Below are 25,875 nucleotides of genomic sequence, written 5' to 3'. Positions count from 1 at the left end.
CTTCAAAGATGACCTAACTACAGTGACCTAAGTCATGAAACATTTTGGTAATAGGAAATTGTGTTGAGATGTGCTTTAGTCATTCTAAAAATGGATCTGTGTTTTTGTTTAAAAACAAGTTTTAAACATATAGACATATTTAAAGTCTCTCTACAGCTTGTTTGTATCACATTGACATTTCAAGTTTAAAGTCTAAACATTTTAAGAACAGTTTGTAAAGATGAATATGCTCTTTTGTGACTTAGTGTGAGGACAGGAGGGACAACATGAGTCACATTTGAGTCCTGAAAGTCATGAAGGTCATGTTTTCTTTTATTTTGAATATATGCTTTTGTATCCTATGGTTAGGTTAATGTGGACAGATCTTTAGTTCTGTTAAGTTTTAATCTTGCCTTCCTTGCTCCTGGAATGAAGACTTTTTTTATTTGTTTGTTTTTTGTGTCTCTACATTTGATTAGCTTTAGTGGCTTGGTGTTAGGGCAGCCTTCTATCCTGATTTACTCTGATTTGAATTCCAAATTGATTGAACAAACCCCACATTAATAGGTTGGCATTATTCTATGGACATAATGCAGTGATTGTTGGAGAAGTGTGGCTTCAAAGTCCACCCAGGGTGTCAGATAGTAAATGGGCCTTTTGTTGGCTTTGGGGGTTGGATTATTTTTCTTTGTCTTGCTGATTTTGAGATTGTTGGACAGAAATGTAACTTTTTCTTCATTTTGGCAAGAGATTACAAATTCTCAATGTTTCTTTAAAAGGCTTCTCTGACTTCCAGAGAACTTTGTTTCTGAATTAACTTTTATCTCCTGAAAATGTTGGGGCAGGACAAGCCAGGCATTAACATGACATTTACAACAATTAGAAAGTTCACTGGTTGGGACTGATCTTTGGTCACCGAGTTAAAAAAGATTGGATGCTGTAATGCCAACTGATTGTATGATTGTTTAAACCTCACTCATAAAGGATTTTAGCTGAAGAGCCTTTGTCTCTGGCAGGCCTGTGAGACCAGCTGCATCTGTCTCTGGAATGAATGCCTTTGTGTAAATGGTCAGCCCTGCTCTGATATTTGATCAGTCCCTATTTGTATCTCAACCTATTTCTACATCAGCAAAGTGTGCATATAATGCTGGTCTTTGTGATCTGGTTGAGAAAATGCCTGGGTGATCAGAGGTTCCCCTATACTGTCACCTTTGGATGGTTTCTTCTAATGGAAAGAAGTGTTATGTGAATAATTATGTGTTAAGTCTCAAAGTGACTGATCCATGCCAAGCTGAGTAAGCACTGGGACTTTGTTTCCAGTTCTGCAATTCCCTGTCACCAAGGTGAGGTATCTGACTTGGCTGTTTCAATTGATCAAATTAACTAGAAAGTGTAGAAGATTTTCATTTCCTATAGACCCAAGGACTACGTCATCAGCCTTCAGCCATTGAAAAAGGAGAAGAAATATTTTTTATTGTTAGAGCTTTTTGAAAAGTAAAGAAACTCATAGAAAGCCAGCTATACCCACACCCATTTACCTCCCCAACCCCAATGTTGTGTACAATAATATGGCAGTAAAAAGTCAAGCTGATAATACTATTTTCTGATCTAATATTGGGAAATTCACTCAGACCGCCAATGTCTTTCTGTTTTAAATCATAACCTTAGAAAGTCACAGTAAATCCTTACATCATAAAAAAAAACAAACAAAAAACAGGAGAAATGTCTCTCAACAGAAATATAATTGCTGTTGGGGCAAGGCAGTTTTTTGTTGTTCTTTCTTATGTGTTACTCTCCCAATGCTGCAGCAAGTTGACTATATCTGACCCGTGAGGTCCTAGATACCACCCTCCCCTAACAGAGGTGACAAGAGAAAACTCCTCCCTTTGTATCCCTACCTCCCACATTTTCAAATGACTCTGAGAAACTGTGGAGTGGTACCCAACTGAGAACCATGGTAAGATATTATGATTACTGAACTATTTTGAAAAAATACAGAGACATAGCCACATTCATAGTTTACCATGTTTTATAAAAATTAGAATATGAAAAGTCACATATTCTAACACACAGCCCTAAAACTATAGAGTATGTATAGACAACTCCTGCCTTTAAAATATTCCAAAAGCGTTTATATTTTTAAAAATTAGTTACTTATATTATACACACTTTTCCATAGAAACAATTAGGTTGCATCTCCAAGGTTTATTGAACAAGTTGTAGAGTTTTTTGACTAGAAAGGCCAAAGGCTCATAGAGGTGTGCCATCAGCCAAGAAACCCTATAGAGTTGAATTTGCTGAAGTCCAAAATCTGTTTTTCAGCCTTGAACTCTTTCAGTATTACCCAAGACAATGTGACTGGGTAGAGAAGGCCACTGGCTCAGATATGACAAGAATGTAAACTAATTTGTATTTTTGGGACCATGTAAGCATATTCTCAAAGCCTCTATGGTATTGTGTCCTAAGGTCAAAGAATCTGAGGATTTGCATTGGTAACCGTAGTGAAAGAAAATAACAGGTCCTGAAGCCTAGCTCCTCTAGTCCATGAAGGTGCCTGGGCAGATGTCCTTTCAGAACTGAAATACCCAAGGCCTTCAGGTTCTGATTCTCTATCCTATGGACAGTGGTAGATAAGTTGCAAGAGTTTACTTCTATATACCTCTGTGTTAACTTCACTGGTTAAATTGATTGCTGTTTGAAGCCAAGTTTCCTGTTCCCACATGTCTACAAAATGATCTATTGCTTCCTATTTGGGGTTGACATTAAATTTACCTTCGGAGGGAAATAGTCTTCCTCACATCTCAGAAGTTCGTCCTGATGACTCAGGAAGAAATGAGTCATCTTATATACTGCAGATACTCATATAGATAAAATAGCATTAATGACAACAAATATTTATAGAGCATTTAGTGTATGCCAGAAATGGAAATAAGCATTAAAAGTTAGAAAATAGGTCTTTGTTAATACACATTTAAGGAACTATTGAAATACCTCAGTGGACTAAGAATTATATAATAAATTTAAATAGGTTGGTATAATATTTTTCATGAGTTTATGATCTTATATTGTTCTAAGTATTAAAAAAACATTGTACTCCCGTAAACACTTGGTCATAGTTGTGTCTCAGCCTTATTTTTCTTCCACTGACTCATTCTTTCCTCCATTAGGCACCGAGCAAGCAGTCTCCAAGCATGAAACATCATTCACCTCATTTCAGACAGATCCTGTGACAAATTACAGCCTCCTCAGACATTAAAAATACATTGATCAAGAGAAGTTGTAAGACATGGAAGAAAAATTAATCCATACCCCTCTGAGAAAGAAAAGAAAGAACCACTTTTCTGAATTACCTTTGAGCTGAACAGACCATTGAGTTTTTAAAGTACCTGCCAGTTTCACATCCCTTCTGAGGTAAGTGTACTAAAGAACATATTCTAGACTTCTCATCCACATTTGTTCTTTATTGTTAAACAGCCACGAATCATGTGGATTGCTTCTCCCAGCTCCAAAGGGAGGCTCATTGATTCTTACCCCATCTTTCTCTCCAGAATAATTTGTTTGGTTACTTAACTTGTACCTCAGCTGACCATCTCATAGCCGTTCCCTTGCTAATGTGATATGTTCAGCAGTGGGTCTAAATTTGTCCAACCCATGTGTCCTCATTCAGTATATTAGTATTATGTGGCTACTGTAGCAAATTACCATAACTTTAATGACTTATCCAATATGAAATTACTCTGTTACAGTTCTGTAGGCCTGAACTCTGATATGTGTTTCACTGAGTTCAGACCAACATGATGGATGTTTTGTTATTTTCACCTGAAGAATCCTAACATATACATACTCCAAATAGTTCCTTTTGGTATATTATATCATGATATTTGAAACATGTAGGGAATAAAATAGTTTAGCTTTCTAGCAACAAACTCACAATTGTCACAAAGGCAAACCTAAACAGTAAGGTATATCACAACAGAAGTATAGCACCAGTGAATTGACCTAGCATAAACTTTTCTGGGAAGGACATCCTGGAATTGAGTAAGGCAACCTGGACCAAATCAAATCTTCCCTTTGGGCTATATATTTGCTGGGTAGTCAAATGGAAGGCAGGTCACTTAAGCTTAGATTATTGCACAAGCTTGGTGTCCATCTTACTCTTAAAAGTTTTGCTAACACCAGGACCCAGAAAAACTCTAGACCAATTAGGCTATTCTGTCCTATTGCAGAACAGGGCATGTTTGTCATATATTTTTTTTCATGTCTAGCATGAGAAAACAAGAAGAACCTCAGAGAGAACACATCTCTGAATTCAAAGGAGAAAGGAATAGACACCAAATAAAAGACACTGACTTAGATGTTTTCTAAGGATGGCAATTACATTCCTTTTCATGCTCCCATTTTTAATACATTTAACTTAAAGCAATCAAATAAGTTGAGTATATAGATATATGAAGAACATAATGCCATGGACTGAGCCATGTTTGTACACTTCCATCTGGTATTTCAGGGGATTAAGGAACTAGATTTTGTTACAATTTGCAAAATGGGTGTCATAAAATTAGGTCAACGTTTGGAAGAAGAAAAATAAGGAATTATACTTTCAAGCTAAATTCTTTCTCTCTTTGTTTTATTTTCCCTAAGGAAAAACTTTTAAACAGTAAAAAGTGATAATTAACAAGGCAGTGTAAGGAAATAATGAGAGGAAAACATTACTTAGGAGTAAAAGGGATTATTACTAACATCAGCGATTACTGGTTTTCAACTGTTTTTAATCACACTTGAGATAGAACTGTAATCATATATTGAAAAGAGCAGAAGTACAGGTATTTTTAAAATCTTCAATAATAAAAGTATATAATTACCTCCAACATATTTCAAAAAACATATTAGTAAAATATTATAAAACAAAACAAAAAAACCCTCATTAGTTTCTATAGTTTTTGTTTCCCCATACAAATTGTTTCTTTATCTAAGACTCCCCCCCCTCCCCAATAATTTTGTGTGGGCCATGATTTTAAGCTTAATTTTAAACTATTTTTGCTGCTTATATTATACTACAATATTGTTTTTTCTCTCCAAGCTAGTGGAGGAGGATTTTAAAAAAGTTATCCAAAATTCTACTGGCAGGATTCCTACCATATAATTCAAACAACCTTCTCAAAGATTCAGGTCACATAATGCTTATACATAAAATTGGGCATTAACACTTAGTATTTTAGAATTACTGTTTTTGAACATGGTGGAGAAGTAGGGGGACCCGAAGTTCCCTCCTCCCTCAAACACAGTAGGTATTGAGGCCAGAAGACTTGGAATTCCAGGAATCTGGACTACTGAGTGACAGAAACATCTCCAGGGGCCCACGGGGACAACTTTGGTGGTCCATTGGTGCATGATTGTGAACTGGGAGAGATGAAACGGGCAGTATAGCCATGGAGGGGTGGGATCCTCTTCTAAGGAGAGACAAAAGGAAGAGAAAGAGAGGCTGGAGAAGTATAGGATTGTATTTGGATAAGAGAAAACCCATGAACTGGAGAACAGAAAAACCAGAGAAAGAACCAGTTTCTAACTCAATCCAGGACTGGCGGGCTTTCTCCAGACTGGGCCTGCCACCCTGTATGTGTGCCTGGGGAGCAGGGGGAGCCGGTCCTAGGTCCTTAGTGAGCTCAGAGGCGCAGTCAGGGAGAGAAGTCCTCTCCCTTGAGTGCTGTGGGAAGAAGGCATATAATCATTCCAAAGACAAAAGATCCTGCATGCACCCACCAGCCAGAGGCCCTTGGTCAGTGGACTGGGAGGAGAGGCATTACCTCGGAACTAGGGTGCAGAGTGGGGTCCTTTAAGCCATTAGGGTTTGAATCCCACTGACCACCTGGGAGGCATGGGAGACTATGGAGTGGGACAAACTGGTGTGCTTGCACTCCTGCAGCACTGTGAGGACAGCCTGAACAGAGTGGGATAGGCCACCCAACCCCGGGAGGAGACACTGGGGTGTCACCATTTTCCCCCCATCACCAACAAGGTGGGGCTTCAGGGAACGGAAAAGGGCTCACAGTGGAGGCGGGACCCACCTACACCAAACCACACTCCTCCATGCCTGGTAAATGTGTATCTAACAGAGCAAGATTGACACTGACCTAACCAGGTGGCCCCTCTGCCAGATCAGCATAGTCACCAGTTCCAAGGTACCATCTGATCTCTGTCCAGTGGTTTTGCATTTTCTGATTTGATTTGATTCTTGTTCAATTCTTATTATATACATTATATATATAACATATATGTTGTATATAACATATATATATATTTCTTCCTTTTTTCCTCTTCCTTCGCTTCTCTAGTCTGATTGTTGGTTTGCTTAAGCAGACATTTTTAATCATTCTTTTTATTCCTCTTTTGTATCCCTCTCAATTTTTTTTCTTCTTTTCTTTTTCCCCTGCACCTGTCATTTCTCTCTTTGTATGGGATGAGGCTTCTTCTACCACTACCCCCTTTTAAATTTTTTTCCAGCATTACATCAGCAAACAAAGCATACCTTGGTGGAAGGTCCAAACCACCACTATGAGTAGGGAGATAAAAGCGACCAGAGTCACAAAGACAGGGAGCATGCAATACACTCCAAAAATACCTCTCGAAGGGCCAGGCCCTGGACAGTGTATGAGCCCTTTTTAATATAGTAGTACTCCAGATGCAGGACATATAACAAGCTATTAAAAGACATAAAACTAACTAAAATGATGAAAAGGAAGACTTCTCCTCAAAAGAAATTCCAGGAAGAAATGACATCTAGAGAATTGCCCAAAACAGATATAAATAATATACCTGATCAAGAATTTAGAATAATGGTCATAAGATTAATAGCTGGGCTTGAAAAAGGAAAGAAGACAGCAGAAAATCTATTGTTGCAGAGATCAATGAACTAAGAAATAGTTGTGATGAGTTAACAAATGCTGAGGGGCACCTGGGTGACTTAGTCGGTTACGTGTCTGACTTTGGCTCAGGTCATGATCTCGCGGTCTGTGAGTTCAAACCTTGCATTGGGCTCTGTGCTGGCAGCTCAGAGCCTGGAGTCGGCTTCAGATTCTGTGTGTCCCTCTCTCTGCCCCTCCCCACTCACACCTCTCTCTCTCTCTCAAAAGTAAATATACATTAAAAAATTTTTTTAAAATAAATGTTGTAAATGAGATGCAAAATAAATTAGATGTGGTGACAGCAAGGAGGGAAGAAGCTGAGGGGAGAATAAATTCAATAGAAGATAAAATTATGGGAAATGATGAAGCTGAGAAAAAGAGATAAGAAAACACTAAACCATGAGGGGAGAATTAATAGGTGATTCAATGAAATGTATAATATCCATATCATAGGGGTTCTAGAAGAAGAAGAGAGAGAAAAGGGCAGAAGGTTTACTTGAACAAATTATAGCTGAGAATTTCCTTAATCTGGGGAAGGAAGCAGACGTCCTAATCCAGAAGGCACAGACAACTCCCTTCAGATTGAACAGGAATAGGTCTTCTCCATGGCATATTAGTGAAACTTGCGAAATACAAAGATAAAGAGAGAATACTGAAAGCCGCTAGGGACAAATCGACCTTGGCCTACAAGGGTAGACACATAAGGGTAGTAGTAGACCTGTCCACTGAAACTTGGCAGGCCAGAAGGGAATGGCAGGAAATATTCAATGTGCTGAATAGGAAAAATATACAGCTAAGAATCCTTTATACAGCAAGGCTATACTTCAGAATAGAAGGAGAGATAAAGGTTTTCCTAGACAAACAAAAACTGAAGGAGTTCATGACCACTAAACCATCCCTGCAAGAGACCCTAAGGGGGACTCTCTGAGTGGAATGCTAAAAAGACTACAAAAGACCAGAGACATTACCACAAGCATGAAACCTACAGATAACACAATGACACTAAATCCATATCTTTCATTAATAATTCTGAATGTAAATGGACTAAATGCCCCAATCAAAAGACATGGGGCATCAGAATGGATAAAAGAAACACACACACACACACACACACACACAAGATCCATCTATATGCTGTCTAGAAGAGACTCATTTTAGACCAGAGGACACCTTCAGATTGAAAGTGGGGGGATAGAGAACCATCTATCATGCTACTAGAAGTCAAAAGAAAGCTGGAGTAGCCATACTTTTTTTTCAGACAAACTAGATTTTAAACTAAAGGCTGTAACAAGAGATGAAGAAGGGCACTATATAATAATGATTGCATTTAGCCATCAAGAAGAGCTAACAATTTTAAATGTTTATGCCCCAACTTGAGCACCCAAATTTATAAATCAATTAATCACAAACATAAGCAATGATATTGATAAGAATATGGTAATTGCAGGGGACTTTAATACTCCACTTACAGCAATGAAAAGACCATCTAGGCAGAAAATCAATAAAGAAACAGTGGCCTTGAATGATACACTGGACTAGGTGGACTTGACAGATGTATTCAGAACTTTTCATCCCAAAGCAGCAGAATACACATTCTTCTCGAGTGCACATGGAACATTCTCCAAGGTAGATCACATAGTGGGTCACAAAACAGCCCTCAATAAATATAAAAGAATTGAGATGCATGTTTTCTGATCACAACATTATGAAACTTGAAATAAACCACAAGAAAAATTTGGAAAGTCTCCAAATGCATGGAGGTTAAAGCACATCCTACTAAAGAATGAGTGTCAACCAGGCAATTAAAGAAGAAATTTAAAAAATATATGGAAGCAAATGAAAATGAAAACACGATAGTCCAAACCCTTTTGGATGCATCAAAGGCAGTCCTAAGAGGAAAATATGTTGCATTCCAGGCCTACCTCAAGAAACAAGAAAAATCCCCAGATACAAAACCTAACCACACATCGAAAGGAACCAGAAGTAGAACAGCAAAGAAACCCCACAGCCAGCAGAAGAAGACAAATAATAAAAATCAGAGCAGAAATAAACAATATAAAATAAAAAAAAAATAGAACATATCAATGAATCTAAAAGTTGGTTTTTGAAAGAATAAACAAAATTGACAGACCCCTAGCTAGGCTTCTTAAAAACAAAAGAGAGAGCACCCAAATAGATAAAATCATGAATGAAAGAGGAGAGATCACAACCACATAAACACAAACAATTATTAGAGAATACTATGAAAAATTATATGCCATTAAACTAGAAAACCTGGAAGAAATGGACAAATTCCTAGACACCCACACACTACCAAAATTCAAATGGAAAGAAATAGAAAATTTGAACAGACCCATAACTAGCAAAGAAATTGAATCAGTTATCAAAAATCTCCCAACACATAAGAGTCCTGGGCCAGATGGCTTCCCAGGGGAATTCTACCATACATTTAATGCAGAGTAAATACCTATTCTTCTCAAGCAATTCCAAAAAATAGAAATTGAAGGAAAACTTCCAGACTCATTCTATAAAACCAGCATTACCTTGATTCCCAAACCAGAGACCCCACTAAAAGGAGAGACCCCCCACTAAAAAGCAGAATTACAGGCCAATATTCCTCATGAACACAAATGCAAAAATTCTCAACAAGAGACTAGCAAATCGAATTCAACAGTATATTAAAAGAATTATTCACCATAATCAAGTGGGATTCATTCCCAGGATGTAGGGCTGGTTTAGTATTTGCAAATCAATGTGATACATCACATTAATAGAAGAATAGAACCACATGATCCTGTCAACAGATGCAGAAAAAGCATTTGACAAAATACAGCATCCTTTTTTAATAAAAACCCTCAAGAAAGTCGAGATAAAAGGAACATTACCTTAACATCATAAAAGCCATATATGAAAAGCCCACAGCTAATATCATCTTCAGTGGGGAAAAAGTGAGAGCTTTCCCCTTGAGATCAGGTACATGACAGGGATGTCCACTCTCACTACTGTTGCTTAACATAGTGTTGGAAGTCCTAGCCTCAGCAATCAGACAACAAAATGAAGTAAAAGGCATCCAGATTAGCAAAGAAGTCAAACTTCCCCTTTTCACAGATGACATGATATTGTACATGGAGAACCCACAAGACCACCAAAAAGCTGCTAGAACTGATATGTGAGTTCAGCAAAGTCACAGGATACTAAATCAATGTACAGAAATTGGTTGCATATCTATACAATGATAATTTATCCACACAAAGAGAAATCAAGAAATTGATCCCATTTACAATTGCACCAAGAACCATAAGATACCTTTGAATAAACCTAACCAAAGATGAAAAGACCTGTATGCTGAAAACTATAGAAAACTTATGAAAGAAATTGAAGAAGACACAAAGAAATGGAAAAACATTCCATGATCATGGATTGGAAGAACAAATATTGTTCAAATGTCAATATTACTTAAAGCAATCTACACATTCAATGCAATCCCAATCAAAATTGCACTGGCATTCTTCTCAGAGCTAGAGCAAACAATCCTATAATTTGTACCAAACCATAAAAGACCCAAAATAGCCAAAGTAATGTTAAAAAAGAAAACCAAAGTGGAGGCATCACAATCCCAGACTTTAGCCTCTACTACAAAGCTGTAGTAAACATCAAGTATGGCACATGGTATTGGCACAAAAATAGACACATAAACCAATGGAATAGAATAGAGAGCCCAGAATTGGACCCACAAATGTGGGCCAACTAATCTTTGACAAAGTAGGAAAGAGTATCCAATGGAAAAAAGACAGTCTCTTTAGCAAATGGTGCTGGGAGAACTGGACAGTAACATGCAGAAGAATGAAACTGGATCACTTTCTTACACCATACACAAAAATAAACTCAAAAGGGTTGAAAGACCCAAATGTGAGAGAAGAAACTATCAAAAATCCTGGAGAAGAAAACAGGCAGCAACCTCTTTGACCTCAGTTGCAGCGACTTACTAGACATGTCTCCAGAGGCAAAGCAAACAAAAGCAAAATGAACTATTGGGACCTCATCAAGATTAAAAGCTTCTGCACAGGGGCGCCTGGGTGGCTTAGTCGGTTAAGCGTCCGACTTTCGCTTAGGTCATGATCTCGCGGTTCGTGGGTTCGAGCCCCGCGTCGGGCTCTGTGCTGACTGCCAGCTCAGATCCTGGAGCCTGTTTCAGTCTGTGACTCCCTCTCTCTCTGACCCTCCCCTGCTCACGCTGTCTCTCTCTCTCTCCTAGAAATAAATAAAAAACATTAAAAAAAAAAATAAAAGCTTCTGCACAGAATAGGAAACAATCAACAAAACCAAAGAGCAACTGACAGAATGGGAGAAGGTATTTGCAAATGACATATCAGATAAAGGGTTAGTATCCAAAATCTATAAAGAATTTACCAAACTCAACACCTGAAAAAAAACAATCCAGTGAAGAAATGGGTGGAAGACATGAATAGACACTTTTCCAAAGAAGACGGATGGCAAATAGACACATGAAAAAATGCTAAACATCACTCATCATCAAGGTAAATACAAATCAAAACCACATTGAGATACTACCTCACACTGGTCAGAATGGCTAAAACAAACAGCTCAGGAAACAACAGATTATGGAGAGGATGAAGAGAAAAGGGAATCCTCTTGGAGTGTTGGTGGGAATGCAAACTAGTGCAGCTGCTCTGAAAAAACAGTATGGAGGTTCCTCAAACAATTAAAAATAGAATTACCCTATGATCCAGCAATAGCACTACTAGGAATTTATCCAAAGGATACAGGAGTGCTGATCTATGGAGACACATGTACACCAACGTTTATAACAGCACTTTCAACAACAGCCAAATTATGGAAAGAGCCCAAATGTCTATCAACTGATGAGTGGACAAAGAAGATATGATTTATATATACAATGGAATACTACTTGACAATGAGAAAGAATGGAATATTGCCACTTGCAACAATGTGGATGGGACTGGAATGTAGTATGCTAAGTGAAAAAGTCAGAGAAAGATATCATATGTTTCTGCTCATATGTAGAATTTGAGAAACTTAACAGAGAGCATAGGGGAAGGGGAAATAATAGTTTCAAACAGAGAGGGAGGCAAACCATATGAGTCTCTTAAATACAGAGAACAAACTGACGGTTGATAGGGGTGGTCCAGGGGAGAGGGGAAAATGGGTGATGGGCATTGAGGAGGGCATTTGTTGGGATGAGCACTGGGTGTGTTATGTAAGTGATGAATCATGAGAATCTACTCCTGAACCCAAGAGCACATGTGTACACTGTATGTTGGCTACCTTGACAATAAATTATATTTAAATAATATAAAATAAAATAAAATTAATGTTTTTCCCCTCTTAGAAATAAATTAAAGATATGGTGGTTTAAAAATGAATATTATATTAAAAATGAATATTAAAAATGATTGCAAAGGCAAACATTTAAGCCTTAAATCTGCTGTCTGGGAAGGTACAATTTTTATATTCTCTCAGAAGAATATGTCTGCTTTTAATTACATGTCTGAGAAAATAAACACATTTAAATCCCATTTATCAGTTAAATTTGTCCCAGGGGCAGTCTGTTTGTCATCCCTGTTCCAAAGGCCATCAGCCTATAACCTCACTGCCAGTAAATAAGTTCACTTTACTCACAGTTGTACACTCCATGGGTTGCAGCAATTTCTACATTATTTTCCCACTCATGCTGTTATTGCCATTCCTTTTAGCATGAATTTAGTTATAGAGGGATGTGTGAAGGAGAAGGTGGCCTTGGGAGAGTTTTTCTCAGGCAATAACTCGCACTGCCATACTTATTCCTTAGACCTTAGACTACCAAGCTAAACTACCTTCAGAAATGCAGGCAGAACAGGGTTTTTGGAAGAAGGAGGAAAATGGAATTGTCTCCCCACCCCCTAAATCTCCTCAAATGCTTATTCCACAAAATATTTGGCAAGAGACACACTGTAAAATCCAGTTTTTTTTTTCTTTTTGTGACACATGCTTCCTTCCTTTTTTGTTGTGCTTCTCAAGGTAACGCTGTTCTGGGGAACTTCTGCTTTCAGAGTAAGATCTCTTCTGGAGTCTTATTCAGTGGCTAACGCCAAAGGCTCCATTTGTACTTTGGTTAGATTTTTGCAAGCTGCAACTTTTGGCCTCTGGGCAATTTTCCTCCAGCAGCTGGGCATTCTCAAATGACACCATGATACCTAGAAGGCTCAAGAAAAATCAGGTATTTTTCAGATGAACTTTATCTTATGTTGTAATGCTCTACAGCATATACCTTCCTACTAGGTACAAAATAAATGTTTCTTGATTGATTAGTAACAGGAGTGACCTGACATAGGTCAGAAATATAGGGCCATATCACTAAGATGCTTCAAAAATTTCTCAAAATATCTACCAATAAATATCCAATATTAGAGCCTAAAACCTAAAACTTACATCATTAGTGACTCTTGGACTTTCTCTTAAAAGTAAAATGTAATTATTACAAAAAGTGAATGTTATTCTATTAACTACCATAAGTATAAACTATAAAATCATGATAAAATAATCTATGACACTAGAGGTGCCTGGGTGAGTCAGTCGGTTGGGCGTCCAATTCTTGATTTGGGCTCAGGTTATGATCTTATGATTCTTGAGTTTGAGCCCTGCATCAGGCTCTGACACCATGGAGCCTGCTTGTGATTCTCTCTCTCCTTCTCCCTCTGCCCTTCCCCCACTCGTGTGCACGTGCGCACTCTCTCACTCTCAAATAAAGAAACATTTAAAAAATAATCTGTAAAATTAAAAATGGATACTAAATTACCCTATTCTGGACAATGGCTGCTTAAGATATAAGAAGGACCTTGGGAATGTAGGAAGTGGGCGAAGTCCACAAGGTCACAAGAAGAGGCTCTCTGATGGGAAATTAAGTCAATGAACATACGTTTTAAAATTTGGCCAAGATTTTTAGTCTCAGCCTCGTTTCCAATGGGTCTTATGGTTCAGAAAATTCATTAGTGTTCAGGCTACAACTCCAGTTATTTCCAGAACAGTCTGAGACTTGTGAAATAGGTGAGGATGAAAGAGTAGAATATTCAACATCCTCTAGTTTGTAGAGTATGATTGAAATTGTGGAGATGTATAGCCTCTCTCACTGATGTCACCTTCTGTAAACTCCAGATATAAAGGAGGAGAAGGGTGATGTGTTTTTATGACTGTAAATGTTTTTCCTGAGTGTTTTTAACCTAATAGAGTATCTAAAAAACATTTTGAGAAATTTGAGTAGGTGATGCATTGCAACCACAAAGCACTTGCCACATTCCAATGGAAGTCAGGTGCCTTTTGTGGTTTAATTGTAATTATAAACATTACCAGCCAATCTGTCACATCTCATTATTAATTATGGATAATCTTTGTTTCTTCAGTTCTAAAACAACTCATTTGGGCTTTCTTAATTACCCTAGAGACTTAGTGACCATTTTCTGTTGTCCTGCTTCAGTCTTCTCCCCATATGAACTCTCAATTCTTCACCTTGGATTTATTTAATATTAATATCTATCAAATGGGTCCTTGACCAAAATTCCCAGGTTTTATAATAATGCACAAATATACCCTTAGCAAAAGAATTAAATAACTTTATGAATGTGTATATTTTTTAAGCCAAACATCTTCTGAGCATTTCAGTGTTGTATAACTGGGCTTTATCAGAGCTGAATGTCTGTGTAAGGTACAGATCCCATTTCAATGAATAATGGAGCTCTGCTATATTTCTGGAGGCTTGTTCATGCAGATGGAGGTCCAAGTGAAGTCACTGTTGCAACATCTTGACAGAGCTTGCCAAGATTATTAAAGTAACTTTACAAATGCCTGCTAACCTGAAATAAGGCAGGTGTAAACAGGTGTATCAAACCATTACAGAGGAGCATGTTGTTGCATAGGACATGTCTAGCCTGATGACATGACTCTTGACAAAGGCTCTACCAATGATGAAGTAAACTTTAGGGGCGCCTGGGTGGCTTAGTCGGTTAAGCGTCCGACTTTCGCTTAGGTCATGATCTCGCGGTTTGTGGGTTCGAGCCCCGCGTCGGGCTCTGTGCTGACTGCCAGCTCAGAGCCTGGAGCCTGTTTCAGTCTGTGACTCCCTCTCTCTCTGACCCTCCCCTGCTCACGCTCTCTCTCTCTCTCCTAGAAATAAATAAAACTTTTAAAAAAATGATGAAGTAAGCTTTAGGTTTATACACATTATTAAATTAATTTTCTACAATACAGTTTATATTTCTTGAATGACAAATATATACTTATCAATTATTAATATGTGTATATAAATCAATTAAAATGAATTGTAGCTATTATTAAATAATAACTTCTAATCAATAGTTTTTCTTAGAGGAAGTAGAAAAATTACAAATGCATTTATACTGTACCTGTACATTTACAGAAACATGTTACTTAATCACAGCCATAGAATGATGTAGATGCAGATGATGAATCATGAAATTGCTAATTTTGTAGATTAAAAGTCAAATATTGGCAGTTTTATATAGCTCAACCTAATAGTTGAAAAGCCAAAACTTTTAATGATTAATTTGCACAAGCTCATACAGTTTGTAGTAGATGAGCCAGTTTGATCCAAAGACTGTGTACACATCTCTTGGCCAGTCTGCGTTCAGTGTTCAGTCCTGTTCAGGCTCAGTGACATCTCCAGCTATGTGGCACTTACACTGCAGTCACAGTAACCTGAACAAAGAAGTGCTTCCACTTTTTTTTGGGACACAGGGGCACATTACAATCTATTTCATGCTTGAACCATTCCAGTCTGCACCAATCTATTTTCTTCCCTTTGAAGGAGGTCTTGTCCTTGGTTATATCCTGAGTGAGCAATGAAGCAGTCAGGTGGAGAACTTATCCCAGTTTCTTTAGAAATCAACTGATGAGTATATTCAGGGGTTTATACAGGAACAAACGAATGAAGTACATTAAAAGACAAAGTTCATTCATTTATCTTTTATAAGCCAATAAAATTGATTTTAATTAGTGTTCTGCATGTGCTCATTGAGACCCTGCACTATTGTGTGATACATATATGTCTCCCCCTGCCCCCTGCCCATATGCATGCTGTTTGAGGCAGAAAACAAAATAGTCTTGGGTCTTAGCATAATTCCTCTTTTTACGTAACTTTGTGCTTGAATTCATTTGCTATAGCTGGCTTCCTTGTTTACTTCCTTGCCCCAGCAATTCAAAATATGTTGCATTGGTGGGGGAGGGGGGGCGGGGAGGAGAAATGAGGCAAACCAAGAAACTAACTCTTTTAACTATAGAGAACAAACTGATGGTTTCCAGAGGGGAGGTGAATAGGACGAAGAGTAAATTTGGTGATGGGGCTTAAGGAGGGCACTTGCTGTGATGAGCACAGGGTGATGTATGGAAGTATTGAATTGCTATATTCTACACCTGAAAGTAATATTACACTTTATGTTAACTAACTGAAATTCAAATAGAAACTTAACAATATATATGTTGCATTAAAATAAATTAATTTGAGATTGAAATTAAAAAGAGTAAAACTATTTTATTTTCCTTCTAGGAGACTTGGGTATATATGCATTTTTTTCTTTCTTTTTCTTTCCTCTTCTTTCCAACAGTCTCCAACAACAGAGATATTTTATTTTGAACTAATAAAAACAGACCTAAATTGATATGGGCTAGTATTTTCCTGAGGGAGAGATGTTAGATCATGTCAGTCATGATTTCATTTTCTGAAACAGTTTTACAAATCCATTCTGTTCTGCACTGACTACTATCATCTCTTTCTTTCTTTTATCTCACCAAGATTTTTATCTCTTGGTATCCGTATGAGGGAAAAATAAATGTTTCCATAAAAGATGTCCATTTAAAATATAATATTTAAAATATAATATTGGGCAAAAATGGCTTGTGAATATCCTACAAAGATATACTATTTAGTTTCTTTTTTTACATCTACCCTTCCAGAACTAGTATTGTATGAAATTATTTTCTTAAAAAGATGTTAAGCCCAGAGCATAAATAGAGTATGTATTTTGTTTCATGATTGTGAAGAGTATCAGATAAATTGTCAGATGGCATGGCAATTTAATTAATGTAGTCCCAAAATAAGCCATAATGATAGCTGCTAATATGGAATTATATGGATGTGACATACACTGGAAGTAACATCTAAAGCACAATATGGCAAACTATTATCTGTGGGCCAAAAGCAGCCTATTGTTAATTTTTGTGAATAGGGAATCCATTTGGTATCTGTGGAAGCTTTCCTGATACAATGCCAGAATTGAGAAGTTTTAACAGACATCATATAGTTCACAAAACTGAAAACATTTATTACCTTGCTCATTTATCTTTCTGACCCCGGATCTATAGCAAAAGTATTTAGAAAGAAGTCCTATGAAATGAATAAAAGGTGGAAAATAAAATAAAGTCCTGTTTTCTATCTAAATTAAAGGACATTGAAGAAATCCTAGGGTCTTAGGCTAAGTTGGCTTTCCTTTAAAAGATTTGCAATTCAAAGAAAGCTTAGTAAGTAGAGGTGAGTGGGTATATGGAATGCATTCAACAGGACAGTTGTTTTGTAACTAACTTTATTGGGCACACAATTTTCAGTATATAGTTGCACTGAGGGCTGTGTTTTAATAAATACCTACTACTAAAAGTAGTAAATGTCAGTGATAAAGTTGCAAATGAATCTTCTAACATAAAGTTACCTGCCAACATCATTGTCTGCAAGCTTTGATTCCAAAGAACTAAGGTGTTTCTTTTGTTTATTCTGAGTCTTTGGGGAACTTGGAGCTTGTATTAGTCTGGATAGGCTAGGTTATTGTGCAGTGACAAATGACCCCCAAATGTCAGTGGCCTAAAAACAAAGGCTTAAATCTTGTTCAGAGTGCACTGTACCTCCGGTAACCTTCCAGACACCTGTCCTCCACATGATAGCCCAGCTTTGCATCTCAATATCAACATCTGCTTCTGTGATTGCAGTAGCCAAGGAAGAAAATTCTGAAAAGTCTCCAATTGCAATTAAATACTTCTGCCCAGGGGTGAAACATATCACCTCCACCTGCATTCTATTTTTTTTTTTTTGAATCATATGTCCATTTCTAACCTCAGGGAGGTAAGAAAATATAATTACTTAATATATCCAGAACTATGATACTAGGAAATTTTGAGAGGTAGTGGCGGACAGTTAGACAATAGTCTGGTTCAATAGTAATTTGCATACTCCCCTCAATCTCCTCTTACCAACTACCCAGGAGTATCTTCATAAGATCATAAATTTAGCCTTTCATGAATTGGAGAGAATCGCTGGGAAAAAATGTTAATATTCAGAGTTCATCAAGGTAGGCAAGCATATAGACAGATAGTACAACTGCAGAGATCAACTAAATTTCTGAATTATTGGTTATTATATGTTTCTTTCTCTGTTAGACTTGTCTACTTCTCTTCACTACCAGTGTTTGGTGAAAAAGTAAGGTCCTTTTCTGATTGAATTCTCAGTATGACAACTATTTGAAAATAGTACTATTATTTCTATACCTATAAGCTCAACTTCAATAAAAAACAAAACAAAATAAAACTGAACTGCTCCTCACTGTGAATTCTACATGAAGAGCAACACAGTCAGTTCTCTCCTTATCTTTCAAACCAAGGTTAAATTCCAAAAGCCATTCTTCTAGTGGTTCTTTCTTGGTTCACTCAGTTCCTCTTCAACCACTATATGGAAGATAAACATCAACATTCTTGCTCCAGTAACTTTGTTCTAGTTAACATTTTTACTCTGATTTTCTCGTTGGTTCCAATATATATTTGTCCCTATTTTTCTCATGAGTCAACAGCTATGTTATGGACTAAATGCTTGGGTCCATATGTTGAAATCTAATCCCCACTGCTTCAGTGGTATTGGAGGTGGGGCCTTTGAGCAATAATTAAGTGATAAAGGTGGAGACCTCGCAAATGGAATCATGCACTGATAAATTGAAGGCAGAGAGCTAGCTCACTCATCTGTCTACCATGTTAGGATACAGTGAGAAGTCAGCCATCTGGAACACAGGTGAGAGCCCTCACAAGAACCTGACTATTGGCACCATGATCTCAGACTTGCATCCTCCAAAACTGTGAGAAATAAATTTGGTTTAAGCACCCCAGTCTATGGTAAACTGTTACAGCTGCCCAAACTAAGTCAGGTTGCTATACCGCAAATGTGTAACATCACATGGCACTCATGCATAACTTTAGGCTCCTCACACACAGCTGGGGAAATGTGTTATTCGTGGTGACCTTTTTAATTTACTGATAAATTTTACTGAGATTTCGTTAAAACATCAGGTGATTTTCTCTTTGCAGTTTTTTCTGTAGTGCAGATAGAAATGATTGGAGGTGGATTGTAATATTCCAAACTTTGTAAACCACTTTATGCTTGTTCTCACCCATATTCACACATATTTATTTTGTTCTTCAAACTTCCTTTTTCTCAAATCTCTTGTTTTTCCTTAGGTTGATGAATTTCTATTTGGTTCTTTAAACATTAACATCTTAAAATGATCTCAGGTTCTTTCACATTTATATTTCTTTTCTAAAAATAGCAAGTGAAAATACTTTAAACAGATTTAGAGTGATTGCTACATATGAACTAAAAATTAGTGCTGGAGGGGTGTCTGGGTGGTTCCGTCAGTTAAGTGTTTGACTTCGTCTCAGGTCATGATCTTGAGGTTTGTGAGTTCAAGATCTCGGTCGTGCACTGTGCTGACAGCTCTGAGCCTGAAGCCTGGAGCCTGCTTCAGATTCTGTGTCTCCCTCTCTGTCTGCCCCTCCCCTGCTCACACTCTGCCTCTCAAAAAGAAATAAACATGAAAAAAAAATAGTGCTAGAAATTTCACAGTATGTACAATTGTCCATGCTTTGAGATCACTTACAAAGATATTTGAATTCTTTTGGTCACTGGGGTCTTCAAATGTTAATAAATATTACTCTATTTTGTTTTTGTTTCTTATGTGAGGGAATAGGCTTACAACTTGGATATAGCCCAAAGTAATTGGATCCCTGTTCTGTATAGCTTTTAGCACTTTAATATCAATTTAGGTCCCTCATTAATCTTACATATCCCTTCCCAGTATCTAATCTGAAAAGGACTGAACCATCTTAAACTAAAAAAAGCTAGAATTTGATTAATATTCTGCAGTTGACTGATGGGGTAGCGTGTTAAAACCTACTTCAAAATGGTGTCCAAAATTAATAAGTCTTTGTCTTTCCATAAGAACAGATCAATGATCATCACCAGTAGGCAACTGTGCTTGGGTCTGACAGTTTTCTATTAGCAGTGGGTATTATAGATGATGCCCTCTCACATCCAGATATTCATGTGATTCACAGCTGGCATCTTGGTGAAGATTAATGGCCCAATGTGAAATGATGGGTCTGTGACGGATTTCACTTAGGATTGTTTTTGGACTATTTCACTTAATATTCTTTTCTGGCTATAGACATTCACCATTTAGAGCCATTGAACTCAATCATTGCAACATTTAAAATTTGCGCACATTTACTCGCCACGTCTTTTTAAAACTTTCTTTTCTCTAAAATTGTATATCAAAGAAATAAAATTGATATTTTTCTCTCTTCTACCCAATGGAAAATTTTCTTTTCTAGGTATAAATCTTTGAATGACTATTTCAGATTTGGATTCATTGTAGGTATATGCTTATATTCATTATATCCTTTATAATTTTAAAAATTCACATGCATACTAGTCACAGGCTAGCTATAAATTCCCATTCTTTTTATTTTTCATTTCATTTCATTTATTTATTTATTTATTTAAATTCAAGTTAACATATAGTGTAGTCCTTGTTTCAGTATAGAATTCAGTGATTTCTCACTTACATATAACACCCAGTTTTCATCCCAACAAATGCCCTCCTTAATGCCCATGACCCATTTAGGCCATCCCCCGACTTACCTCCTCTCCAGCAACCCTCAGTTTATTCTTTATATTGAAGAGTCTCTAATGGTTTGCCTCCCTCTCTTTTCTCTTCTTCTTTTTCTTTCCCTTCCCCTATCTTCATCTGTTTCATTTCTTAAATTCCACACATGAGTGAAATCATATTTTATTTTTCTTTCTCTGACTGACTTATACTTAGCATAATACACTCAAATTCCATCCACATTGCTGCAAATGGCAACGTTTCATTCTTTTTGACTTCTAGTAATATTCCTAGGACTGGAGTGGTCCAGTTTCATTCTCATGCATGTAGCTATCCAGTTTTCCCAACATGATTTACTGAAGAGACTGTCTTTCTTCCATTGGATATTCTTTCCTGCTTTGTCAAAGATTAGTTAGCCATACATTTCTGGGTACATTTTTAGGTTCCCTGTTCTGTTCCATGATCTATGTGTCTGTTTTTGTGCCAGTACCATATTGTCTTGATATTTACAGCTTTGTAATACAACTTGAAGTCTGGAATTGTGATGCTTCCAGCTTTGGTTTTCTTTTTCAATTTTACTTTGGCTATTTGGGGTCTTTTCTGGTTCCATGCAAATTTTAGAATTGTTTTTTCTAGCTCTGTGAAGAATATTGGTGTTATTTTGATAGGGATTGCTCTGAATGTGTAGAGTGCTCTGAGTAGTGTAGACATTTTGACAATATTTGTTCTTCCAATCCATGTGCCTGGAGTATTTTTCCATTTCTTTGTGTCTTCAATTTCTTTCATAAGCTCTCTACAGTTTTCAGCATACAGATCTTTTATCTCTTTGGTTAGGTTTATTCCTAGGTATCTTATGGTTTTTGTTAAAGGAGTAGATTCTTTGATTTCTTTTTCTGCTGCTTTATTATTGGTGTGTAGAAATGCAGCTGATTTCTGTGCATTGATTTTATATTCTGCAACTTTGCTGAATTCATGTATTAGTTCTAGCGGTGTTTTGATGGAATCTTGTGGGTTTTCCACGTAGAGTACCATGTCCTCTGTGCATAGTGAAAGTTTGACTTCCTCCTTGCCAATTTGTATGCCTTGTATTTCTTTGTGTTGTCTGATTGCTGAGGCTAGGACTTCTAGTACTATGTTAAATAACAGTTGTGAGAGTGAACATCCTTGTCATGTTTCTGACCTTAGGTGGAAAGCTTTCTCAGTTTTTCCCCATTGAGAATGATATTAGCGTGGGTCTTTCAGATATGGCCTTTAAGATGTTGAGGTGTGTTCCTTCTATCCCTACTTTCTTGAGGTTTTTTTTTTAATCAAGAAAAGATGCTGTATTTTTGTCAAATGCTTTTTCTGTGTCTGTTGGAAGGATCATATGGTTCTTATCCTTTCTTACATTGATATGGTGTATCATATTTACTTGCTCAAAAGAGATATAAGCAATATATCTGAACAAGAATTTAGAACAACAGGCATAAGACTACTAGCTGGGCTTGGAAAAAACCATAGAAGACACCATGGAAACCCACACTATAGAGATCAAAGACCTAAAAACTAGTAGGCTGAGGTAAAAAAACAAAACTATAACTGAGATGCAAAAATGACTGGATACAGTCACAATGAGGATTAAAGAAGCAGAGGATAAAATAGGTGATATAGAAGATGAAGTTATGGAAAATAATGAAGCTGAAAAGGAGAGGGAAAGAGAATATTAGATCATGAGGGGAGACTTAGAGAACTTAATAATTCCATAAAATGAAACAATATATGTATCATAAGAGTCCCCTAAGAAGAAAGGGAAAAGGGGGAAGAAGATTTAATTGAACATGTTATAGCTGAGAACTTCCCTAATCTGGGGAAGGAAATAGGCATTGAAGTCCAAGAGGCACAGATAACTCCCCTATATAAATTCCCATTCTTTTTTGGTTAATGTTTATTTATTTTTGAGAGAAAGAGACAGAGTGTGAGTGAGGGAGGGGCAAAGAGAAAGAAAAGGAGACACAGAATCTGAAACAGGCTCCTTCAGGCTCTGAGCTGTCAGCACAGAACCCGATTCAGGGCTTGAAACCGAGAAAGGCAATATCATGACTTAGGCTGAAGGTGGATGCTTAACCCACTGAGCCACCCAGGTACCCCTATAAATTCTCATTCTTAATTGTTTAATTGGTTTAAAAAAGCAAATAAATAATTGATAAAAGGTAAACATTTTAAAAACTGTGTCTGAGTGTTCAGTAAAAATGAAAGCAGAGGTTTAAACAAGTCAACAGTTTAGTAAAACCTGAAGATTTCAGCTTTAGCCTACTGTCTTTTGCAATACTTTTGTTATTATGATTTTTGTTGATTGCTTTCAATATATGCATACATGATATTCTGACCTCTCATTTCCTTGACGTCCTGTCCATCAGTAATGTCCTTCACACAGTCTTAATTACTTACTCCCACACTTACACCTGGATATTTGAGTTCTCTCTCTCTCTTTCTCTTTCTCTCCTAGATGACTACTATTTTTTTAAGTTTATGTGTTTATTTTGAGTGAGACAGAGACAGTGTGAGCAGGGGAAGGGTAGAGACAAAGGGAGAGAGGGAGAGAATCCCAAACAGGCCCCTTGCTGTCAGTGGAGAGCCCATTGCTGGGCTGTATCCCACCAATAGTGAGATCATGACCTGAGCAGATACCAAGAGTCAGATGCTTAACCAACTGAGCCACCCAGGTGCCCCTAGATGACAACTTTTTACCATTACCTCTTTCTTCACATGGCCGACTCTGCTTCCACCACCCTCACCCTCTACTGAAAACCTTGCTCCCCATTTCATGAGTTAACAGGAACAGAAAGAAGACAGCTTTTTAACACTACATGGCTCTTTCTACTCATGTACGTTATCATAGCCTACACCCTTTGTCTTCATCACTATGGATTCACATCCACACCGAATTGAACAACTGTTTCTGTTGTGTTCTAGCTCCCATCCCCTCATATCAGATTTTCCACTGTGCTATATCACTTGCATCAATATAAAAAACGTTATGATTTCTCCTTGTTAAAAAACAAACAAGTAGGGTCTCTTGACCCTACTTTCTCTCCATCTACTGTCACTTTAAAGCAAAACTGTTCAAAGTGTTTTCTATAATCTGTGTCCAAGTCCTTTCCTCCCCATGTCTCTTAAACCTGCTGTAAACAGATATTTGTTCCTTCCATTCCCACAAAATTTGTCATGTTAAGATGACCAGTAACCTCCCCATCCACTCAATCAGCAAATCCCCTTGGACCTAGCTTCACATTATATCCCAAATCTCATCCCTTTATATCATTTCTGTTGCTTTCACTCTGGTCCAAGTCACCTGGATCATAACCCACCTGGATCATTGCAATAGCTTCCCAACATTGTCTTCCGCTTCATTCCCTCATTATGTTCCCTCTCCCCTACACCTATTTTCAGCACAACAATATGATCTGTGACAAGGCAACAGAAAAGTAACAGATCTACTCACTCTTTGAAATGTTCCACTCCTTTCTGTCTTCTTCAGAGTAAAGTGAGTATCCTGTGAGATTGAATCCCCTCCATAACTTTTGCACCCTATTCTACTCAACTCCCTCTTACTCACTTTACACCAGTCACTTGCACCTCCTTGATGTTCATTTAACACAAGAGAACACTTCCACCTCAGGACTTTGCCCTATTTTTTTTTTTTTTCCTTCTCTGCCTGGAGTGCTCCCCCATCTGGTTCACCATGCCCACCAGCTCACTTTCTTCAGGTCTTTGATCATTGAATATCTCCTTCTCATGGAAGTCTTTCCTGATCATCCATTTAATTTGTATGCCCATTCTGCCTACTTTCCACTCCTGCTGAATTCATTATCTGGAATACAATATATTTTACTTAACTTTTTTGACCCTCTTTCCACCACTGCAGTGTAAACTCAATCAGGGGATTTTGTTATTTTTGTTTGTATATCCAGCAGAACAGTGCCTGTCAAACAGTAGGACTTTAATAAAATATCTTAAATCATAAATAAATGGTATTGTATATTGTGCTTGGTTGGAATTACGTGGTACATGTGGCAAAACTACCAAGGCACTTCTCCCTTATAAAGTTCCCTCCACATTCCAATAGGACACTCTATTAAGAAGCTGATCTCTGTTCTCTCTCTCTCTATGACATTTTTTGGTTTCTTGAGGGCATATGTGATGGTTTTAATTTTTATGTTTTTATCACCTGGAAAAAGAGTGCATGAAACAAATACTGAGTGAGTAAATATGAGAAAGAGCAAAAGATACCTTGATGAACAGCAAAGACCCAGCCATTTCTGTGTTCTGTAACAAGCTAGGAACTGTGCCAGAAGATTGAGGCTCTAATGTACTCACCAGTGATGTTATGAAAATAGTAATGCCCCAAATTATTCTCTGACCATAAATGACATTCTTTGCTTTTCTGAAGCTGGTTCAGAAATGAACATTGCAGGTAAACTTGGCTGTTATAGAAATCAGGTAACAGCAAATGAACTTGATTTCAAAAGAAGTAGAAACAGAGCTGGTTTTCAAGGTTACTTTTAGTTTCCTCATGTAGGCGAACACTGATGGATGCTTCCCATATGTCATTTACACATGCCAGTCAGAACCCAATATTTGCCAACTCAGCAAATATTGACCATTTACCATATACTTGGCATAATAAGAGGCAGAGGCAGTACAACACAGCAAAGAAGAAAAACCAGACATGGTTTTGGCTTTTTAGAACTTGCATTGATTTCAAATTATGTTAATTGCTGCCATGATACAGAAGGCAGATTTTTTTAAATCTAAAAAAATAACAACCTTATGGAGATTACTTCCCATACTATGGATTTCACCCTTATAAAATATACAGTTCAATATTTTTTAGTATAGTCACAGAGTTTTGCAAACATCCAGAATTTGAGGACATTTTTGTCATCTCAAAAAGAAACTCCAGTGTCTGTTGTCGGCCACTCCCCAGTCCCTACTCCCCCCATGCCCTGGCAACTATGAATCAAGTTTGTGCCACTGTGGGTGTGTCTACTGCCTATTCTGGATATCTA

At 37.3% G+C, this 25,875-nt stretch overlaps 1 long non-coding RNA gene across 2 annotated transcripts in view; it reads left to right on the top strand.

Moving 5' to 3' along the window:
- The window catches only part of LOC120236740, a 39,671-nt gene that overhangs the window by 1,693 nt on the left and 12,103 nt on the right, over positions 1-25,875 (top strand). For both annotated transcript variants that reach the window (XR_005529755.1, XR_005529754.1), the window contains exon 2: positions 3,147-3,390. This is a non-coding gene — a long non-coding RNA (uncharacterized LOC120236740). The remainder of the gene's footprint in view (positions 1-3,146; positions 3,391-25,875) is intronic.

This window comes from Hyaena hyaena, unplaced genomic scaffold, assembly GCF_003009895.1.
Source record: "Hyaena hyaena isolate Hyena2069 unplaced genomic scaffold, ASM300989v1 scaffold_161, whole genome shotgun sequence".
NCBI classification, from domain to species: Eukaryota; Metazoa; Chordata; class Mammalia; order Carnivora; family Hyaenidae; genus Hyaena; species Hyaena hyaena.
This window is presented reverse-complemented; position numbering and strand designations above follow the sequence as displayed.